Source organism: Psittacula echo (assembly GCF_963264785.1).
Source record: "Psittacula echo genome assembly, chromosome: 11".
Lineage (NCBI taxonomy): Eukaryota > Metazoa > Chordata > Aves > Psittaciformes > Psittacidae > Psittacula > Psittacula echo.
Window position 1 is genome coordinate 6,403,074 of NC_137746.1, and position 9,269 is coordinate 6,412,342.

Consider the following 9,269-nt stretch of genomic DNA (forward strand, 5'->3'; position numbering starts at 1 on the left):
GCCAAGGTCCCTTCCAGTGCCTGGATGTGCTCTGAGGTGGACTGGGGGTGAGCTGGCTCAGTGGGCAAGGAATGTAAATGGGGGACTGGCTCTGTCAGAAGCAGATGGACAAGGAGCAGTGGATATCACTGGGGATTTTCCATGTACACCACAGGTCTGTGGGGCTGGGGGTGAAATCCAGCTGTGCATGGCTCTGTGATGAGTCAAGCTGTGGAGCCAGAACACAGAACATACTTGCTGTAGGATGGCTTGTTCTTTCCATGCTGTGCGTGGGCTCTCACACTGTCCTGGAGTCTCTGGTGGAAGGTAATCCCCATGCCCATGGGACAGATCTCTCCCCCATCTCTTTCAGACTACCCCTGCAATGATCACCTCACTCACTTCGGAGCATGTGGGGCTTCAGGCTTGGGAGAAGCCTATCAGTTCTCTCTGAAACCAAACTGAGCCCAGAGAAGCAGAGATGAAATAATCCATCACCTTCCTCAGCCGTGGTGCAAGTAGGGAGCAATGTGTGCTGCAGCTACTGCCACACTGCCCTTGGTGCCTCTTGTGGGCATCAGATCTGAACATCTCAGCTGTGCCTGTCCCCAGCTACACTCAGAGCGAGTGGTAGACAGAAACCATTCTGGCTGTAGATCCTCACCATGTCCTGTGGCAGAGTCCCCTGGAGCTGTCACACCAGGCATCAGCAGATGGAACAGGTCTTCTTTCACTTTGAAGCTCTCGTGTGCAATCTGGGCACATCCAGATCCAATACCTCCAGTATCCAAAGAACCTCCCTGCCTCTTCCCCTGCTGCAGTGCACTGTTGTCTATTAATCCTGGACATGGGGATGTTGTGTGCCTGAACCACAGTCTGGTGTCTGGAGCCTGATGTCACTTTTGCTCGAGACCTTGCATTGGAGATGTGCCTATGGCTTTCAGAGGATGCAATAAAGCTTCCAAGGGAGAACTGCTAACTCTGGGCAGTCCCACCTTGCTCCTGGTGTTTACCTAAGGTGCACTTTCGAGTCCTCTTGGGCCTGACAGATGCAGCTTGGCAGCTTTTGAAGGCTATGAATAGAGCCGCTTAAGGAAATAAACAGGAATTCACCTTCACCTTCAGGCCTCTGGGACATGTGGGGAGAGGGAAGCTCCTGATCTGCAATGGTAGCATTTTTTCCATGGATAAACAGCCTAAAAGTCTCTTGTAAAAGGCAGCCTTTATGGAAGTACCCACGTGAAGCTGTGCCAGCCCCAAAACATCCACATGCAATCTGGGAAGCAGTGGCAAGTTAACCAGGGGTGAGGAAAAGACCAGAAAGGCGAATGCAAGGGTTCACAAGGCTCTCTGGGGCCAGCTGCCTCTGTTTTGGGGGTCTGAGTGTGATGAGCTCCTCTAAGAAAAGCTTGATTCTCAAATGAGTTGGCTGCTTACTCCACAACCACTGATAATCAGACCCCTTTTAGTTCAGTTTATTCAGCCCCACAGCCTTACAACTTGGGAATGAAAGCAGCATTTTTCCTGGGCCATGTCTTTGCTGGGAGCCCCTTAGTGATCTGATGGGAGCCCATTTAGACATCTCTGCTGTGGACACAATGCAGGAGGCAGACCCATGAGTGTTCAGTGAGGCTGAGCAGTGAAGGGACAGAGGTGCCATGGGTTGGGATCATGGCTGAGGCAAAGCAGGCAGCAGGGTTTGGTGTTGTCCTCGGCATAATTCTCTATTCCCAGGAGCCTGGCAGCCGAGAACATGGGCTTTAAGTGATGGCTGCTTTTGCTCCAGGCTTCTGCACTGCAAAGAGAAGGGAAAGATGGTCTTGGGGAGGGCAAGGCACGTAGTGACCAGGAGCTGGGCCGGTTGTTGAATTAAAGCCTGTAAGGTTCAGCAGTTCCCTGTGGAGGCTGAAGCACAGGACTTTATTGTCCTCCTATTAACCTTCATTGGTAGCAAAACCCTATCAAAATATCCCCCCTCCCAGCCGGCCCTGTACCACAGTAACTCAGCCTGTGTATGGCTCGGTGCTCCCAGCACCGTCTCCATCCCCTGCCAGCTGTACAGCTCCACCGTCCTGCTGTTGCATAAGCCAGGAAATGCAGCTTCATGCCGTGCAGAGGGATCCCAAGAGGCCACGTTCCCTCTAGCACCGCTCACAGATGAGATCAGCATCTCTGGATGGGAATCAGGCCATGCTGGAGCTGTGGCTGCATCCCAGCGCAGGAGGCACAGTGCAGTGTGGGGGTGCTGAGGCCACCCCAGCTGAGCGTGCATGTTTCCAGCCTGAAAATCCACATATTTCAATCTATTGCTCTGATGCTTTCTGCTTGAACTCAATTTAGAACAAGCCCTGGCTTGAGATGTACGAGATGAACGAGCCAGGCTGCTGCATGCAGGAGGCCCCATTAAGAGGGTGTCCCTCAAAGGAGACAAAATGGGATCAGTTTTGGCAATGTGCATTGAGGAGGATCCTGTACACAGGTAGGCTTAGAAGCTGGCAAAGTTGATATAGGGGAGACAGTAGGAAATGCTTTTTGACAGCAAAGCTTTGGAGCAGGATGTGTTGGGAGACTGTGTCATTGCTGCTGTGAAGGAGCCATGTGAAGGATGGTTGGGACAGGGTAGGTCGGGCTGGTAGGGGCAGTGCTGACAACTGCTCAAGCATTTTAGCATCTGATGACTGTGATTTACAAACACAGCTGATCCGGGCCAGCACCAACAGCAGAAGCACTGACCTCCTTACCATGTCTGCTTCCTGTCCTCCTCCAAACCATCTCCAAGTGCAATACTGAGCCTTTATAAACTCCTCTGCCCAGCCTGGATTTTACTCTGGGGAGTTCAGGTCCCTTAAAAATCTTCCAACTTGAGCAATTTAGTTCCTTATGGCCATGCATAAATACTCTGCTCCTTGCAAGGGGTGGTCAGTGGAGGAATCTCCACTTCATCTTTGGAGTGTGATGGGATTTCACTGATCAGAGGGTGAAAGAAACCCCAGAGAGCACAACCCCCTTAGCTGGATGAAAATACAGCTGCCATATGAGGGCATATGCAGAAAATACCTCGTGTGTCATTGCTTCAAAGTGATGAGTTCTGGGGATCTCAATTTAGCCCTGAAACGTGTTTACTTCCCTTCAAAAACCATCCAGTTTGCCCAGGGTTTGGCAGGAGCGGCGCTGTGGCAGCAATAGCTGGGCTGTGGGAAGGCTCGGGGCTGATGCTGCATTGTGGGCTTGGGGCAAGGTGGGACGTGGTCAGCCCCAAAATAGTGAGGTCGTGCGGGGCCCTGGGCGAGCGCTGGGACTTTCCATCCTGTGCCTGGCCCAGAGCTGGGTCATTCCCTTGGGATCTTCCACTAAAATTAGCAGATTTCCCTGTGCAGAAAGCCCTGTGTCTGTTATCAGCAGCTGTGTAAGGAGATGGAGGGGCCAGAACCATGGTTTAAGAAAACATCAGATTTGGAGAATTCCCTTTTAAGCTTCTCTTTTATGGGAAAAGCTGATGGAAAAAATTCTTTCCTGAAATGGGAGCCCTGGGGAGAGGCCTTGGATTCTTTCCTGTGTGGTGCTGAGACTGCTAATGAGCATTAATCAAAGCAGGTATCTGTAAAGAGTAACCAGAAAATTACAGCGATGAGACATGAGCATTGGCAATGTCATTTCCCCTTGCCTAAAGGTGCCCACAGCACCCTTTCTCCTGTGCTGGCCCCTGTCACTCCAGGGAGAGAGTTTGCTCAGGATTTATTACCAGGATTAATGGAGTGGATTCTTAGCATCATGAACGTTCAGAAGCATTCTGTGGTTCACTCTGGGGGGAAAGGGTGGGAAATTAGGGAAACACCAGCTTTCTCAATGAGTGGGATGGTACAGGGAGACACCTTGCTGTAAAGCAGGAGGGAGACCACACTGTGCTTTGGGATTATAGAAAGTCACCCGGCTGGATTCTGGCAGCTCACACCATACTTGCCATGGGGGCGTTCAGCTATTTTCTTCTCTAATGCACTCAGGGGCTGATGCAGCTGGGGACATCAAGACCATCCCTGCAGTGGGTGATGGAGCTTGGCTTCTGTATGCGCCCAAAGGCTCCTTTCCTGCTCTTCGCCTGCATAACTGAAGAATCATAGAATAGTTTGGGTTGGAAGGGACCTTTAAAGGTCACCCAGTCCAACCCCCAGGAGTGAAGGTCCTCGCTGCCCGGGGTGTGCCTGGACTGACACTGTTGGTGTCTCGCTCAAGCCTGGGCGATCCATGCTGGTTTTCCACCAAGGAATTAGAAATAGTGAGTGGCACTGAGGGGATCTGTGCTGCTTCTGGATGGGAAGTATGGATGAAAAGGCTGGATAAGAAAAGACATCTCTTTCTCCTCTCCAAATCCCTCCATGTTCAACCTTTTCCAGTGGCATCAATGCATCCCTCCCTTTGATTTTTCTGGAGCTCTGTGGAAGAAAGGAAGGGAGACACTAACAGCAAGTGAGACTTCCTCTCCTGGCTCCTTCCTCTGCACCTTGAGCATGGTCCTGGGCTGGTGTGTTGGGAGTGGGCTCCAGCCACTCACCTCCAGCCCAGAAGCAAGCTCTGCTCTGCCTGGGAGGGCCCATTTCAGTGTCAACAGGGACACTTTCCACCCCACTTTCCCCCATGCTGTGGGGCTGAGCTGCTGCCCAGCCGGGGGGCAGACAGACAATGCCAGGCATGGGGAGCAGCGCCTGGCTTTCTTTTCTATGCAGACACACACAGACAAGTTTGCTTCTCTGTTAGGAACTGGCAGCTCCTCTGCTGGGTTTGTAAGTATGGAAATAACATGTGGAGGTTTCCTGTGTAATCCTCCTCTAGGGATGAATTATGAACCCCTCCTGCACTGGGTTGCAGTGGGCTGGGGCTATTGTTCTCCATGGCAGAGTGGCTCGCACCCAGCTCCCTTTGCCTCAAAGTGGCTCTTACAGCCTCCATCCCAAGTGTGGCTCCTGCTGTTTGTTAATGCCATGGGTGGCTCACAGGGAGAGTTTGCTGGCTTCTTGCTAATGCAACCACTCTGCTGAGCGGCCTGGCATGCAGCTGAGCACCCACCCACTGGCATACTGAGACCCTCTTTAGAGGAACTTAGGACATACTGGCTCTGCCAGGGAAAAGGGAAGCAAGTGGATCATAGGGGGGGATTGAACACACTTAGCTGAGATGATTGGTAGGGCCCATCCTTTCTGATTTTCCTTTGGAAAACATCAGAAATTGCAGTTCCAGCTTTGACCAACGGGTTCATGGTGAAGGTGGCCCTGTGTGGCCAGTGACAGTGGCAAAGGATGGTGATCCTTACCTGGGAATACACGTCCCTGTCTTCAGCACATGGACCCTTGGTGAGAAGCCAACAGCTCAGCCCAGAGCCATTAAAGAGTCAGAGCTTCTTGGCTTCCTATGCTCTTCCTTTGACCATGCTTTGACATATTTTGACCTCAGGGCAGATCAAGCTTGGAGGGCTGCTCCTGAAACTGGGAAGCTAAAAATCCCCGAGCAGTTGTAAATCCAGCAGGGAGGATGCTGGATGTGCCACATCTCTGCTTTTTTGGCTTCTCCTCTGGCAAAGGACAGCCTGAATTAAGAAAGCAAACGGAGAGGAAACCGTAGGGAAATAAGAGCAGCACTGTGAGTCGAGGACGCTCTGGACCCAGTCCCATCCCAGTTGCCCTGGAAATTGGATGGTTCCCACTGAGCCGCCTGCTTTGCTGGCTGTTCCTGGGAGGGCACAAGCATTTAGAACCGGTCAGAGGCACCGGAAGTGGGAAAGGGAAAAATAAAGGAAAATACAGAGGCAAATACTCATATAGGGGTTTTCTTCATCAAAGGTGCACCCTAAGCTCTTTGCCCTGTGCCTTTGTGGAGATGATACAAAGAAGTAACCCCCATCAGCTCCCCCCTGGTGAGCCCTGCCTGCCCTCCAGCCAGCCTCATGTCCCATGCAGACTCCTGATGCAATTGGTGGGATCACCCTGACAATAGCTGTGTGGGTTGTTTTATTTTTAAGGCTGTGCACAACAGATTAAGCCAGGGTCCCTGTTGTGATTGCTGGGCATTGTGCACCATGCTGACATCAGCTTCTGTGGGGCCAAGCTCTGCTCACAGCCAAGCAGGAGCTTTGGAGGGGGGGGGGATTTGGTTCACGGGCAGTGGGGCAGGAGGGTACTTGGGCACAGAGGATTCCTGCTCCATTCAAGCATCTCATTTACAAGGCTGTGTTTGTTCTACCCTTTTCTGATCCATCTGTTGAGAATGGGTGAGCAGCTCTCGGATGGGCTGACAGAGATGGTCCTGCCCTGGGAATTTCATGACAGTTGGGAACTGTGGGGAAGTCTGAAACGCTGCAGCATCTCTCCTCTGGCTGTGCTCTGCCCCAGTGACAGCACAGCAACCGGCTGGCCTGGTGCAGAGGAAACCCAAACCCAGCACCCAGCAGTCTTTCAGGAGGTGCTCAGAACAGGCATGATGAGCAGAGGGACAATAGCAGGAAGGGCCAGGCTGAAGGCTCCTGCCTACACAGACCAGTTTCCCTTGTCCCTTCCAGGTGTCTTGGGACAGGTCCATGTATCAGAACAGTCACAGAGCAGATCTGCTCTACCAGAGCAGCCAGGGACCTTGCCTTGTGTCCTGGGTATCCCACAGCCCCTCTGAGGGAGCTCCTCACTCATAAGAGCTTATCCCCACTCCCTATTGCTGCCGCAAAATGCCACTGCCTGCAGCAGCTGTGGGGCTGTGAACCTCAGCTCTTCAGAGTCCAATAAATTAAACCTTAGTCCAAAAGGGGCTTGGGCTGTCTACTGCAAACAGAGGCAGCACAAAAGCTGCCTTTCTCCCTCTCATTTGACTTTGTTTTCTCTCCTTCCCCATCTGCTTTTAGCCAAAGGGTTGAATAGCTTCAGTATATACTGCAGGAGGCTGAAGCCAAAGGCTGGAGCACCAGGGAAGGATGCAGAACAGCAGTGCCCTGTGACCGCTGCCTTCCGGAGGCGCTGGGAACTGTTTGCTACCCTCGCTCTGTAACCCAGCCTCCATCACCTTGCTGAACCCTTGGAGAAAGCAGATCCGAAAGAAAACATTTGTGCTCTGGCTAGCACACACGTGCACACTTCCTGCCCTTGAAGTCCTTCATTAAGTCTGGGTTTTGTTTGGTGTTCTTTGTTTGTTTGGGTTTTCTTTCTATTTACACTACCACAGTCTCCGAGCAGGAGTCTGTGAGGGCCCCGTGTGTTTTGCTGGTTTGGAAGCTGCAATGTGGAAAGCTGGGATGGTCACACAAGGGAACCTGAGTGTATCAACAGGAGAACGGGAGCCAGCAAGGGCCTTTGGTGTTGCTCTGTACATCAGTGCAGCAAGCATCAGGACAGCTCAGTGCATCACCCGTGACAGTGGCCTCAGCTTGGCTGTGGCCTCATGACAAGGAAGATTGGGTCTTTGTGGACCTTATTGAAAAGATGCAAGACCAGCACATTTAGTTCAGAGACCACCAAGCCTTCTCCAGCCAGTTTGGGAGCTTGAGTCCCTCCAAGGGACCATGTTATCTGTCTGTTCATCATGCTTGCTCTCCATCAGCAGAAATGTATGAACATGGAAGGTGATGCTCGTGACTACAGACACTCAGCCCAGTGCAGTGGGGACCTCCAGGTCCAACTGCACTGCTTGAGCTCAAAGCTAGGGCAGCACTGCGGATGTTAACCCTTGAAAGCACAGGGGTATGATCCTCCCTGCAAGTCAAACATCAGTCATGGTGCTTATCCAGCTCCCAGCTACTGCCATGCCTGGGCTGGGAGCAGGCAGGTGAGTCAAGGAGGAAGCCTGACGCAGGTTGTTTCTTACAGCAAGCATTCAGAAGCAGAGTAAGACTAGAAAATCCCCATCTTTTGGTAATGAATCCCCCATGTAACAATCTTAACATCCAGACACGACATGCCTGTGAAATTCCTGGGATTGTTGCAAACTCAACCCTTCTTTCCCACCCCGAAAGTTCACAGCAATTTACCTCTCCAAGCCATCAGGGATCACCATCTGCAGGCACAGAGGGGGATCTCCCATTCTTTGTCTGCTTTCTGTGGCCTGCGGTGCTATTTTGGAAATTCTCTCATTTACTGTGTGGTTCAACTGAGTACAACTGCTCCTTTGGCTAAAATCATCCCCTGCCTGTCATCTGGTAATGAGAAAGTGCCCAAAGCCAGTGGTGCTTAAGGCAGCTCTGGGATAAGCAAGGCAGCTCTTTCTTTTGTAGATGAAGTAGTGAGCTTTGGAAGCTGTGCACTTTGCACTGAAATCAGATTTTGGGCTAAAAAGTGGGGGAAGGTGGCACTGGGTAAAAATGACACCCAGAAGCAGAGCATCACTATGAGAAGGGCAACGCTGCAATGCTATGAGGTGGATGAGAAAAGCCAATGCCCTGTGGAAATACCCTGGGGAGGGGAGACAAAGGAACTTTTAAAGCCCATCCCTCTGTGTTTGCCCTGTTCTTACTGGGGCTGCAGCTTGAGGCAGTTCACAGACTCTCACAGTTCAGCTGGAGCTGGGCTGAGACCATTGTGAAGAAACCGAAGTGAGATCCTGCTGCTAGGGATCATCGTCATGGCTGGCAAAGCACCAAACTGCACCTCACCAGATGCTTGTCCTGACACGTCCCTCTTCCAGCAGGTCACTGAGATGTCCTGCAGAGCCAGGGTGTCTGTGGTACAGGAAAGCTCTCTTTCCAAGTGCCACCCTTTCCTGTTTGCATTGCAAACTAGCATTTCCGTGTCTGAAAACAGCCACACAGCTTCAGTGTCTGGTATACTGTTTCCTGTGGAAATTATTGTGACCACGTAATCTGTGCAGGCTCTTTGGGGTCCCTCTCGATGACAGGCAACCTGGCGAACAATTTCAGGCCAACCTGATGAACAAAGATTTTGAAGGACTTGAAGTTGAGCAGTTGTGGAGCAAAGAAACTGCTTAGGTCTTGTCTTACCCTTTCAGACTCTATGAAGGAATTGTTTTTTCTCCCAGTGTTTTTCCATAAGCCTCTCAGACAGCCATGCTGCAGGTCTGCTTTTCTGTTCAGACTGGATCATCCTTCCTTAAGTTCCCTAGCTTAGCTGTAACCAGCCCAAAGGCAGCCCACACACCAAAGCAAGGACAGTCTCAGAGTGTCATTACCCAGCTCTGGCTGCATGTTCATGGAGAGGTGGCCTTCTGGGAGGCATTGTGTGCTCCTGCAGTGCCACTGATTCAGGAGTGCTGAGGAGGCAGGACCACCAGGTCATCTTCCCCAAACACCTTATCTTATCCACAGG